Source organism: Muntiacus reevesi, chromosome 4 (assembly GCF_963930625.1).
Source record: "Muntiacus reevesi chromosome 4, mMunRee1.1, whole genome shotgun sequence".
In the NCBI taxonomy this organism is placed as follows: domain Eukaryota; kingdom Metazoa; phylum Chordata; class Mammalia; order Artiodactyla; family Cervidae; genus Muntiacus; species Muntiacus reevesi.
Genome location: NC_089252.1, coordinates 109,108,666 through 109,123,072, shown reverse-complemented (window position 1 = coordinate 109,123,072; position 14,407 = coordinate 109,108,666).

Here is a 14,407-nt window from a genome sequence, read left to right as displayed (position 1 = left end):
GCTCTGCCAGCATCTCCTTTCTTTGTCTCTGGCACCATGGCTCACCTCCTAAAGTTTCTAACATCTCACATTCTGTGCATTCTCGTGGCTCATATGAAAATCTGTTTTGCTCACGGACGTATCCTGTCCCTTCCTCTGCCCACCCAGTCTCCCATTCCAGTGCTCCTATGTGTGAGGAGGAGGCTGGACAGGGCGAGTTCTCCCTGGGGGCCGTTCAGTTTTAATTCACTCTTCCATTCCTTCCATAAGTGCTTAACGCAGGCTTCCCTGGGCTATACACTGGGTACGTGGCAAGAATGGACAGCAGGAATGCAAATGATTTACCAAATCCTTATCTTCTCTTTAGTTAATGCAATGACTGTAAATACAGAAAACTACTACATAGTTTTCTTGAAAACTATTATAATAGATAAGAGAAAATGTTAAGGTGATAAATATAAGAAAATATATTTAAAATAAGAGCATTTACTAAAAATAAGCAAGAAAAACATTCAGTTAACTATAAAATATTTAGGAATAAACTTATTAAGAAAAGTATTGAACTATATAGGTGAGAAACCTGTAAAATCTTATTAAATGACATGAAACTTATAGAACAATATTAAAGGGTAAGATAAAAACAAGTGAAAAGATACTAAATTCCTGATGTGGTGTGTGGTCCAGATCTCAACTCTCAGCTCTCTGAGAATGGTCCTCAGCAGAAGGCAACCACCTCACCCAAAGTTAATCACTGCCACACTGAAGGTAACCCCCTGGCGTCCTTGTTACTACTTCTCCTGCAGAGGTAACCACTATCCTGATTTTCATTACTGTAGACAAATTTTGTCTATCTAAAATTTCATATAGATTGACTTATACAATATGTACTTTTCGTATGGCTTTTTTATTCAGCATTATATCTGTGAGTTTCATCCATACTGTTGTGTATTGTTTTAGTGTTTCTTTTTCATGTCTGTATAGTATTCTACCACATGACTACATATACCACCATCATCCTTAGCTTATTGGCTTTTGTCTTCATGCTTTTCGACCCAGCTTTGCAAGGTGGTAGTTGTCTCTCCAGACATCACATTAGTATGCAAAGCAGAAGAAAATCCTGCTGTTGGCACCACCCACATCTTTTCCCTTTATCAGGTAAGCAAACACCTTTCCAGAACTCCCTGTAGACTTATATTTATTTCCAAGTGATTTCCTAGATATAAGATTAAGAGATGAGGGAATGGATGGGGTCAGGGAATCAATTGGGACTGGACACTTGCTGCTCTGGACAAAATTCAGGCTTGTTAGCAAAGATGAAGGGGAAAAGGGTATTGTGAGGCAACTAACAAAACCTTACGAAGTGAAAAGATGTTCAAATTCATCAGAAAGCAAGGAATGCAAATCAAAGTGAAAACTTTAACAATGGCAAAACTATGAAGACAGTAAAAAGATCAGTGGTTGCCAGGTTTTTGATGGGGAGGGAGAGACAGATGGAGCACAAGTAATTTTTTAGGGCAGTGAAAATATACTGTATGATACTATTGATATAATGGTGGTGGTTGTTTAGTTGCTATAAGTCGTGTCTGACTCTCTTGCCACTCCCTGGGCTGCAGCCTGCTGGGCTCCTCTGTCCAGGGGGTTCTCCAGGCAAGAATACTAGAATGAGTTGCCATTTCCTTCTCCAGGGGATCTTCCAGACCCAGGGATCGAACATGCAACTCCTGCATTGCAGGTGGATTCTTTACCCCTAAACTACCTAGGAAGCCCTGAAATAATGGTAGATACATGTTATTACACATTTACAAAAACCCATGAAATGTACAACACAAAGAACGGACTCTGTGTAAACTATGGACTTTGGTTGATGATGTGTTAACACTGGGTCACTGACTGGAACAAACTATGATACTAATGCAGGGTAATGATGGTGAGCGAAGCTGTGTGTCACAGGAGAAGGGGTTATATGGGGACTCTCGGTACTTTCCGCTCAATTTTGCTGTGAACCTAAAACTGATCTAAAAAAGTCTATTTTTTTTTTTTTTTTGAAGTGTAATAATGAGAATACGTTACTTTAAACTGCAGGGGGCACAGGTTCAATTCCTGGTCAGGGAACTAAGACCCCACATGACGTGTGTGTGTGGACGATAAGAAAAAACAAAGGAAAAAGAGAAAAAGAGTTACACCAGGTCTGGTTTTCAGGGATGTGAGGAAAAATATTTGTCCAAACACTGTTGCTAAAGGTAAGATCAGTTATAGCCTTTTTGGAAAGCAGTTGTGTCTGTGTGTGTGTGTGTGTGTGTGTGTGTGTGATGCCCAGGCTTAGTTGCTCAGTGGCATGTGGGATCTTTCTGGACCAGGAATTGAACCTGTATCTCCTGCATTGGCAGGTGGATTCTTTACCACTGAACCACCAGGGAAGCCCTGGAAAGCAATTTGACAAAGTCCAATAAAATAAAAATACATATGCTTTTGGACTCTAATCCCAATGTTAAGATTCTCACTTATAGAAATATGTGTAGTAAAAAGAAAATTGCAAAGTGATGGCCCATCCACGGGGCACCATTGGGACATTTCAGTATCTCCATACTGTTCCGGTTACTGTGTTGTGTAATATATTACCCAAATTTAGTGACTTAAAACAGCAATATTTTAATTTTGCTCACAAACCTGCCCTTTGTGAAGAATTCAGTGGAGACCACTCTTTGCTGCTTCTTAAAAACTAGGGCTGGAATCATTTGAAGGCTCCTCACTTGAACTCTGGTGTTTGATGTTGGCTGTCAGTGAAGACTGTTTTCCTTCTGACCACATCACATGACTTGTTCCACGTGACTTGTTCCATGCCACATGACGTCAGGGATCTTAGTTCCCTGACCAGGAATTGAACCTGGGCCCTCAGTAGTGAGCACCCCAAGTCCTAACCTCTGGACTACTAGGGAATTCCCTGTCAGTTAAGACTTTACCTGGGGCTGGAACACCCACACATGGCCTCTTCATGTACCTGGGCTTCCCCACAACATGGTGGCCACGTCCCAAGGATGATTGTCCCGAGAGAGAGGAGAGGAAGCCAGATGAAAGCTGTATCATCTTTCTAACCTAGACTCAGAAGTCAGAGTCATTTCTGCCTCATTTTCTTCTTCAGAGTCAAAGTCACTAAGACCAGGCCTTATCCAAGGAGAGGGAAATTAGACTCCACGTTTTGTGGGAGAAGTATCAAAAAGTGTGGGGACCTGTTTTAAGTCACCATCAAAAGGGAGGAGTTGGAATAAATAATACAACTTGATTTAGGGGACCTACCGCAAAGTTGGGATGAGAAAAGTAAGATGAAGAAAAATGTATACAAAAATTATCTAAATATGTAAAAGAAAGACCACTGTGTAAATGTGTGTATATATGTATATGTATATATATACTATATACATATATATATACACATGCTATATGTGTGTATATATATATACTATATAGTGTGTATATATGTATAGTATACACACTATATAGTATGTGTATACATATGATTATATAAGCAAGGAGAAATATAGGGAACATATTCTGGTAATCACGGGTTCCAGAGAGTAGTGATGATAGAAGGGAGAGGCAGAGGAAGCAAAAGAAAGACGAGACTGTTCAAAACTAGCAGTGAGGATGGCTTCTCCCTTCTGCATTTAATTACAGGTATATATTTCACTGTATGAGGAAGGTGATTCCTTAGATATGTTTAGGTGGTAAAAACGATCAAGAAAGTGATGACCACCTTACCTTAAAACTCAGGATAGAGCAGGAGGGAATGGCTGGTGGGCCACAAGAGGGGCTGCAGGGCCCTGACACTGTCTTCATCTGGGCTGTACTCCGAGTTCCTGGCCTATGGGAAACCATTGAGTGGAATGTCTTTGTCTTGCACACCTTTGGTATATTCCACACTTTTAAAAAATTTTAATTTAAAAATTAAAGGGGGGTGGGAGGGAGGCTCAGGAGGGAGGGGATATATGGATACTTAGAGCTGATTCATGTTGTACAGTGGAAATTCTCACAACACTGTAAAGCAATTATCTTCCAATTAAAAAAATTTTTAAAGGAAAAAAAAAATGGAAGAAAAGCAAACTTTTCAGCAAGTTCCCAGTGGGAAGAGCGAAGAGCCAGGAGAGGGATCCTGGCCTGGGGCCACCAGACCTTCAGCTCAGCGGATGTCCCAGGTGGAGGTCTAAATCCGAGGTGTTCAACAGGGAGGTAACACCCTAAGGCTGTCCCTGCCGAAACCTCCCAAGGCGGGAGAGAGCAGAACCCAGAGTGGAGCCCTGGGTCATTTCAGCCTTTAACTATAGTCTGGGTTACACCTGGCAACGGAGGTGGGAAGAAAACCAGGAGACCTGGATGCTCCTGGGAAGGTGGTTCTTGAGGTAGAAGGGAGAAGTCTGCCTGGTGGATTGGGCTGAGACTCCAGAGGCTCGGCTCTGTCCACCCTGTTAGCCACCGGGAAGCGCAGGGCCGGGCTGGGCTGGGAGGGCCGGGAGGTGAGGGTGCAGCTGCAGGCAAGTCTTAGGGCTTTTGCCAGTGAAGGGAGAAACGTGGGGCAGGAGCGAGCGGAGCACGTGTGGTCAGAGGAGGAGCCCGGCACTTCTGACCATCGCTTCTCTTTTCTGCCTGAAAACCAGTTGAGGCCATTGCTGGGGGAGGGTGAGCAGGGATTACAAGAGGCTAGAGGACAGGGCTGGACTGTGAGCAGCGCGAGGGACCTGGAGGTGAAGGATGGAGGGGATGTGCTAATCAGAGACCTCATCTCAGGGACATAGAAGTAACCAGGCCCCAGGCAGGGATGGGCTGTGAGGTGAAACAGGCCGTCCGAAGGCGCAGGGGACCAGGGTTGGACCAGATCAAGGCAGCCCTTCTGTGCTGGAGACGACGGTAGGGGAGAGCTTGAGGTATGTGTGTGAACAGCTGTGGTGCCTTGTCCTCCCTCCAGCCCTGGGCTGGGGCTGGGAGTGAGGTAGTGCTCCTCTCTGCCAGGGCCTGGGCCAGGGGAGGGCCGGGGCTAGGAAAACAGAGGGCTGTTCTGGAATCAAACGTCTCTTGGAGTTCCTTTCCCTTCCAGTTTCTCAAATCGAGCTGGCCATTCTCACTCAACCCCATCTCCTCCCGCCTGGAATCCTCCCAGGGCCCCCAGTGCTCAGCGGTTGGATGAGCATCCCTGAGTAGAGAACATGATGTTCCCACCCGGGCAGGGGAGGAACTCAAATCCCAGATGTCCCCCCCTCATCCCCGGCCAGCCCTGGGATTGGGCCATGGTGGGAGGGACTGGCTATAGATGACTCCTAAGATTTTTTTTTCCCCTCAACACATACATCCTTGACACATACACCCTTGTCACTAGGTTGTGCGGGGAGTAAAGAGTCTAGTGAGGCAGGTGGAAAACTTTCCATTGTGCTGGAAGCCAGGCTGGTCTCGGCAGGCCCTGCATCTGTACTCTTACGGTATTTTCATCGGCATGTTGTCAACCTGGCACTTCAACCTAGTCCTGGATGTGAGGCTCACCCTCGTCTGTTATAAACTGGTTTTAGCCATGGATCAGGTATGAGGATAACTCACCCTAGTCTGAAATTTTGAGGTCAGCTCTCTCAGGGACTTGAGGCTGCTTTTTCGTGAGCTGGTGATGTCCAGCTTAAAGTGAGCACAGAGGGAGAGACCGCACCGCCCACCAGGCCCCAGCCCCTGACAGTAGTTGTGCCTTGGCCCAGCCCAGGCAGGTGAGAGGCAAGGCTGGGAACCTCCTGGCCTGTTGCCTGTGGGCAAAGCCAAGGGCAGGGGTTGTGTGGATGCCTTCCCATGAGTCTACCTCTTTCTTCACAGTGGAGCAAGCCAAGGCCCTAGATGAGGGCTCCAGCTCATCGTTGTCTGGTGGGGCTTCGGGCAGGAGCCGTCAGCTGGGTAGAATCATCGTGAGTTCTCAGGCAGAGGTAGTGCCTGAGTTTGGGGTCTGTGGGGTCATATACCCTCTGTCCCCCAGCTCCATCCTGCTTGGGAAAGTGTTCAGGCTGCCACAGCTGCCAGAGGGCAGAGCCCCTCATCTGGGGTCCAGGCCAATTCCTGGGGGCCTTTCAGCCCGTACATGGCCCCATTTCTCATCCTGGACCCGCTGCACAGCTCTGGGACAGGACACCCAGGGGCCAAGGGGTCTCCTGCAGGATATCAACTTGCCTGGGACTAATGCACATGTGCCTCCAGAGGCCTCTTCCCTGCCTGCCCCACAGGCCTGAGGCTCAGTTGCTCCTTCAGTTGCCTAGGATGGGCTGAGGACAGTCCTGGGAATGTGTACTAACTACAGGTGTCCCTTCATACCCAGAAGAAAAACGTCCAATTTAACTACACTTGAAAGTGCTGTTTTTGCTAATCGGGTGGGTCTGGACTTCAGTTCTTCCTTTTCAGTTATGTGTTCAAACAAACAAACAAATCCAAGTGCACACCCCTCCCTCCTCTTTCTGGGGGTGGAGGGCCTGGCCAGAAAGGAGATTGCTAGATCCTCGCTCTCAGGAGCACACACAGTGACCTCTGACCCTTGCCTCAGTGCAGTTCTGCCGAGGGACGAAGGGCCGTGGAGATCTGGCTGGTAACATCTACTGCCACTGCCTTCCCCAAGAGTAGACTGGCATACACCCATTCTTCCGCCTGTGGGGATGGACTGACTGGTGAAGAGTCAGGTCCTGCTGGCTTCCAAGTGTCGGAACAGCTCCCTTTGCTTTCATGTTCCAGTCTGGTCAGCCTCCTGCCTTGTAGTCTTCAGATGGGCTGGGCACTGCTTGACCCTGCATACTTAAAGACAAGTCAGATGACCAGTTTTAGAGATTAGAAAGAAGTGCCAGGATGGAGGATTCTGTTGGGGAAGAAGTCAAAGAGGAAGGGGAAGCAATGTCTCACACAAGAGACACAGAAGCAACCAGGTCAGCAAGGCGTTTCTGGCCAAATTTCATCTGGATATTTAGGCTGACTAGATGAAGATGCGGAGAAGGCAATGGCAACCCACTCCAGTACTCTTGCCTGGAAAATCCCATGGAGGGAGCAGCCTGGTAGGCTGCAGTCCATGGGGTTGCGGAGAGTCAGACACGACTGAGCGACTTCACTTTCACTTTTCACTTTCATGCATTGCGTTGGAGAAGGAAATGGCAACCCACTCCAGTGTTCTTGCCTGGAGAATCCCAGGGACGGGGGAGCCTGGTGGGCTGCCCGTCTATGGGGTCGCACAGAGTCGGACACAACTGAAGTGACTTAGCAGCAGCAGCAGCAGCATGAAGATGACAATATCTGAGAAGTCCTTATCTGGAGGGAGCCTTTCTTAAAAATCTTAAATCTTATCTTTCTCTTTTGTCAGCTCCCCAGATGCTTCCGGAACCATAATCATGTGATGCAAGTCAAGGCAGCGAGGGACGCTGCGTGCTTGTGTCCAAACTGTTCACTTTAAGAGGCAAAGGGAGGGACTTCTCTGGTGGTCCAATGGCTAAGACTCTACTCTCGCAATGGAGGGGGCCCAGGTTCGATCCCTGGTCGGTGAACTAGATCCCACACGCCACAACTACTAGTTCACCTGCTGGGACTTCCCTGGTGGTCCAGTGGCTAAGACTTCACACTCCCAGTGCTGAGCACCTGGGTTTGATCCCTGGTCAGGGAATTAGATCCCACATGACACAACTAATACCCAGCACAGCCAAGCAAATAAACAAATACAAGTAAGTATTAAAAAAAGAGCCCACTGACTGCAACATAGACCTGGTATATATAAATAAATATATAAATAAAAATTTTGAAATAAATATTGAAAAAAGAAAAAGAAAAAAAAAAAGAAAAAAGAAAAAGAAAAGGCAGTGAGAAGAGCATACAGAAGAGGAGCATGACCAAGGGCAGCCACAGGCGCTGGGAGCGTGATCATCTTTGAAGCAGGAGACTGGGGCTGCTCTCCATATGAGTCCAGAAACATGAGGATAAGCTCCAGAGCACTGGAGGAAAGTTCCAGGAGTGCCCTTCAGACCCCAGTATCACAACTCTTGATAATTTCTGGAATTTAAGCAGTGTCAGGAATATCCACGGCAGGTAATCAAGATTTTGTTCAATGAGCAAATGAGCTGAGTCAGACCTAACTGTTGTTCAGTCACTCAGCTGTGACCCCATGGACTGCAACACACCAGGCTTCCCTGTCCTCCACTATCCCCTGGAGTTTGCTCAAACTCATGTCCATTGAGTCAGTGATGCCATCCAACCATCTCATCCTCTGTCATCCCCTTCTCCTCCTGCCCTCAATCTTTCCCAGCATCACGGTCTTTTCCAGTGACTCAGCCTTTCATATCGGTTGGCCAAAGTATTGGAGCTTCAGCTTCAGCATCAGTGCTTCCAATGAATATTCAGGACTGATTTCCTTTAAGATTGATTGGTTTGATCTCCTTACTGTTCAAGGGGCTCTCAAGTTGTTTCTGGCACCACAGTTCAAAAGCATCAATTCTTCGGTGCTCGGCCTTCTTTATGGTCCAACTCTCCTGTACATGACTACTGGAAAAACCAGAACTTTGACTAGATGGACCTTTTTGGCAAAGTTATGTCTTTGCCTTTTCATATGCTGTCTAGGTTTGTCATAGTTTTTCTTTCAAGGAGCAAGTGTCTTTTAATCTCATGGCTTCTGTCACCATCCACAGTGACTTTGGAGCCCAAGAATAAATACAATCTGTCACTGTTTTAGTTTTTCCCCATCTATTTGTCATGAAGTGATAAGACCAGATGCCATAATCTAAGGTTATTTTTTTTAATATTTATTTTATTTTGGTTGGGCCAGGTCTTCGTTGCAGCACTTGGGATCTTGGATCTTAGTTGTAGCAGGTAGAATTTCGTTGCAGCATGTGGGATCCAGTTCCCTGACCAGGGATCAAATCCAGAACCCCTGCACTGGGAGCACATTGTCAGCCACTGGACTACCAGTTAAGTCCCGATTTTAGTTTTTCTGAATGTTGAGTTTTAAGCGAGCTTTTTGACTCTCCTCTTTCACCTCTATCAAGAGGCTTTTTAGTTCCTCTTCACTTTCTGTCATTAGGGTGGTTATCATCTGCATATCTGAGGTTACTGATATTTCTTCTGGCAATCTTGATTCCAGCTTGTGCTTCATCCAGCCTGGCATTTTGCATGATGTACTCTGCACAGAAGTTAAATAAGCAGGGTGATAATATACAGCCTTGACGTACTCCTTTCCCAATTTGAAACCAGTCCATTGTTCCATGTCTGGTTCTAACTGCTGCTCATTGATCTAATGCTACTCATTTCTCAGGCGGCATGTAAGGTAATCTGCTATTCCTATCTCTTTAGGAATTTTCCATAGTTTGTTGTGATCCACATAGTCAAGGCTTTGGCATAGTCAATGAGGCAGCAGTAGATATTTTCCTGGAATTCCCTTGCATTTCCTATGATCCAGTGGATGTTGGCAACTTGATCTCTGTTTCTTCTGTCTTTTCCAGACCCAGTTTGCACATCTGAAAGTTCTCGGTTCACATACTGTTGAAGCCTAGCTTGAAGAATTTTGAGCATTACCTTGCTAGCGTGTGAAATGAGTGCAACTGTGCGGCAGTGTGAACATTCTTTGGCACTGCCTTTCTCTGGGATTGGAATGAAAACTGACATTTTCCAGTCCTGTGGCCACTGCTGTGTTTTCCAAATATGTTGGCATATTGAGTTCAGCACTTTCATAGCATCATCTTTTAGGATTTGAAATAGCTCAGCTGAAATTCCATCACCTTCACTAGCTTTGTTCGTAGTAAAGCTTCCTAAGGCCCACTTGACTTCGCATTCCAGGATGTCTGGCTCTAGGTGAGTGATCATACCATCATGGTTATCTGGGCCATTAAGACCTTTTCTGTGTATTCTTGCCAACTCTTAATATCTTCTGCTTGTTAGGTCCATACTGTTTCTGTCCTTTTTGTGCCCATCTTTGTCCTTCATATCTCTAATTTTCTAGTATATATATTTTCTAATTTTCTTGAAGAGATCTCTAGTCTTCCATTCTATTGTTTTCCTCTATTTCTTTGCATTGTTCACTTAACAAGGCTTTCTTATTTCTCCTTGTTATTCTTTGGAACTCTACATTCGAATGGGTGTATCTTTCCTTTTCTCCTTTGCCTTTCACTTCTCTTCTTTTCTCAGCTACCTGTAAGTCCTCCTCAGACAACCATTTTGCCTTTCTTTTTCTTTGGGATGGTTTTGATCACCACCTCTTATACAATGTTATGAACCTGCGTCCATAGTTCTTCAGGTACTCTATCAGATCTAATCCTTTGAATTTATTTGTCACTTCCACTTTATAATCATAAGGGATTTGATGTAGGTCATACCTGAATGACATAGTGGGTTTTCCCTACTTTCTTCAATTTAAGTCTGAATTTTGCAGTAAGGAGTTCATGATCTGAGTCACAGTCAGCTCCCAGTCTTCTTTTTGCTGACTGTATAGAGCTACTTCCACTGGACATGGAACAACAGACTGGTTCCAAATCTGGAAAGTAGTACATCAAGGCTGCCTATTGTCACCCTGCCTATTTAACTTATATGCAAAGTACATCATGTGAAATGCCAGGCTGGATGAAGCACAAGCTGGAATCAAGATTGCCAGGAGAAATATCAATAACCTCAGATATGCAGATGACACCACCCTTATGGCAGAAAGCAAAGAAGAACTAAAGAGCCTCATGATAAAAGAGGAGAGTGAAAAAGTTGGCCTAAAACTCAACATTCAGAAAACTAAGATCATAGCATCCAGTCCTATCACTTTATGACAAATAGATGGGGAAACAGGGGAAACAGTGACTATTTTGGGGGGCTCCAAAATCACTGCAGATGTTGACTGCAGCTCCTTGGAAGAAAAGCTATGACCAACCTAGATAGCATATTAAAAAGCAAAGACATTACTTTGCCAACAAAGGTCTGTCTAGACAAAGCTATGGTTTTTCCAGTAGTCATGTATGGGTGTGAGAGTTGGACTATAAAGAAAGCTGAGCTCCGAAGAATTGATGCTTTTGAACTGTGGTGTTGAAGAAGACTCTCGAGAGTCCCTTGGACTGCAAGGAGATTCAACCAGTCTATCCTAAAGGAAATCAGTCCTGAATATTCAATGGAAGGACTGATGCTGAACCTGAAACTCCAGTATTTTGGCCACCTGATTCAAAGAACTGACTCACTGGAAAAGACCCTGATGCTGGGAAAGTTTGAAGGAGGGAGGAGAAGGGGACGACAGAGGATGAGATGGTTGGATGGCATCACTGACTCAATGGACATGAGTTTGAGCGAGCTCAGGGAGTTGGTGATGTACAGGGAAGCCTGATGTGCTGCGGTCTATGAGGTTGCAAAGAGTCGGACACAACTGAGTGACTGAACGGACTGATAGAGCTTCTTCATCTTCAGCTGCAAAGAATATAATCAATCTGATTTCAGTATTGATCATCTGGTGATGTCCATGTGTTGTTGGAAGAGGGTATTTGCTATGACCAGCGTGTTCTCTTGGCAAAACTGTTACCTTTGCCCTGCTTCATTTTGTACTCCAAGGCCAAACTTGCCTGTTACTCCAGGTATCTCTTGACTTCCTACTTCTGCATTCCAGTCCCCTACGAGGAAAAGGACATCTTTTTTGGTGTTAGTTCTAGAAGGTCTTGTAGATTTTCATAGAACTGTTCAGCTTCTTTGGTATTAGTAGTTGGGGCATAGACTTGTATTACTGTTATATTGAATGATTTGCCTTGGAAATGCCAAAATAATTCTATCATTTTTGAGATTGCAACTAAGTACTGCATTTCAGACTCTTGTTGACTATGAGGGCTATTCCATTTCTTCTAGGGGATTCTTGCCCACAGTAGTAGATATAATGGTCATTTGAATTAAATTTGCCCATTCCCATCCATCTTAGTTCACTAATTCCTAAAATGTTAATGTTCACTCCTGCCATCTTCCATTTGACCACTTCCAATTTTACCTTCATTCATGGACCTAACATTTTAGGTTCCTCTGTGGTATTGTTTGTTACAGCTTTACTTTCAAACACATCCACAACTGGGTTTTGTTTCTGCTTTGGCTCAGCCTCTTCATCCCTTTTGGATCTGTTTCTCTGCTCTTCTCCAGTAGCATATTGGACACTTACCAATCTGGGGGATTCATCGTTTAGCGTCATTTCTTTTTGCCTTTTCACACTATTCATAAGGTTCCCTGGTGGCTCAGATGGTAAAGGATCTGCCTGCAATGCAGGAGACCGAGGTTTGATCCTTGGGTCGGGAGGATCCCCTCCCTGGAAAAGGGAATGGCTGCCCACTCCAGTAGTCTTGCCTGGAGAATTCCATGGACAAAGGAACCTGGTGGGCTACAGTCCATGGGGTCGCAAAGAGTTGGACACAACTGAGCAACTAACACTTTCAGACCTAATTACTGATATTCTAATTCAGAACTTAGATAATAGTCATCTGAATTCACAAATGATTATTTAATATGCTCTTGGCTGATGCTCTGAATTTCCCCAAACAATCAGAGAGCGGCATGTATTGCTGGCCATCATCTGTGATGGGACATTTGTCTTTAGAGAGGATGCGTAAAGAAAGCAAAATTCATATTTAACATGAATGATGTGAAACAACTCTAATCTCCTTTGTCACATTATAAGTAATACAGTTTCAATTCCGTTGTTAAAAAGTTGATGCAGTAAAATCACTAAAGATATATTCAGTTAATTTGATGGCACAACTTTCTAGCTTCCTGTTAGAACATATATAGAAAGCAAAGTCCTCATATAATGTTCACTCTTCAAGGCGAAGGCTGTGAACCATACGATCCTGTCATTTTCCAGGCACTCCTTAACTGTTCATAGTAATACCACCATCAAAACCACAAAGGCCAAACCATATTTAATTTCTAAAGCCTTGAAACAACGCCAGTTTGGCTTTGCGTAGTTCAACAACCAGTTTCTCAGGCCCTTGACACATGGGTGTTTTGTATATTCACTTATTACTTAGCCCTTTTGTAATGTCAGGTGAAGGCAAGTCAAAGTGGAACATGATTTTGTTATAGAATGAGATTCCATTGGTCACTGGGAAAGAAACTGTAAATACAGTGGGCTATCACAGAGGCATTGCCAGTTCTGTTTATAGCAATGTTTTTAGTCGTTAAGTTGTATCCGACTCTTTGTGACTCTATTGACTGTAACCTGCCAGGCTCCTCTGTCTATGGGATTCTGCTGGGATTTCCCCAGCAAGAATACTGGATTGGGTGCCATTTCCTTCTCTAGGGCATCTTCCCGACCCAGGGATAGAAACTGTGTCTCCTGCATTGGCAGGCAGATTCTGTATCACTGAGCCACCAGGGAAGCCAATAACTATGCTACAGAGAAGGAAATAATTAATATTGTCAGACAGGAGATGTTCTTTACTAGGCTTCATTAGTGAGTATATCATTCCCCAGCAAGAAATATACTGGATACTCTTGTATACCATCCCCACACAATTCAAATACCATGCTGTGGTGGCTTATTTTATGTGCCAACTTATGGGCCATGGGGTGCCCAGGTATTTGGTCAAACGCTGTTCTGAGTTTCTGTAAAGGTGGTTTTGGATGACATTAACATTGAAATCAGGCTTCCCAGGTGGTGCTAGTGGTAAAGAACCTGCCTGCCAAGGCAGAAGACAGAAGAGACTCAGATTCGATCCCTGGGTTGGGAAGATCCCCTGGAGGAGGGCATGGCAACCCACTCCAGTATTCTTGCCTGGAGTATCCCATGGACAGAGGAGCCTGGTGGTCTATAGTCCATAGGGTTGCAAAGAATTGGATACAACTGAAGCAACTTAACATGCATGCACACATTTAAATCAATGAACTCAGTACAGCAGATTGCCCTCCCTAATGTGGGCAGGCCTCATCCAATCAGTTGAAAGCCTGAACATAACAAAAAGCCTGACTCTCCCAAGAGAGAGAGAATTATCCTGCCTGACTGCCTTCATACTGGGACATTGTCTCTTCCTGAGTCTCTAACCTGCCAGTCTTTGGATAAGAACTATGCTATTGACTCTCTCGGTTCTCACGTCTTCAGACTCAGCCTAGAATTGAACTATGAGCATTTCTAGGTCTACAACTTGCCAACTCACCCTGCATATCTAGGGACTTGCCTGTTTCCATAGCTGTGTGAGCCAATTCTCTATAATCTCTCTCTCTACCTGCCTCCCTTTTGGGCTACAGGATCTTAGTTCCCTGACCAGGAATTGAACCTGTGCCCCCTGCAGTGGAAGCGCTGAGTCCTAACCACTGAACCACAAGGGAAGTCCCCTCCTTTCTAATTTTCAAGAGCTCACACCCCAATCTCAATAATGTATCTGCCAGATGAATGCTGTGATTGCCTAGAGTCCTGAAATGAGAGGACGAAAACAACACAAGGCTGCACCAAAGA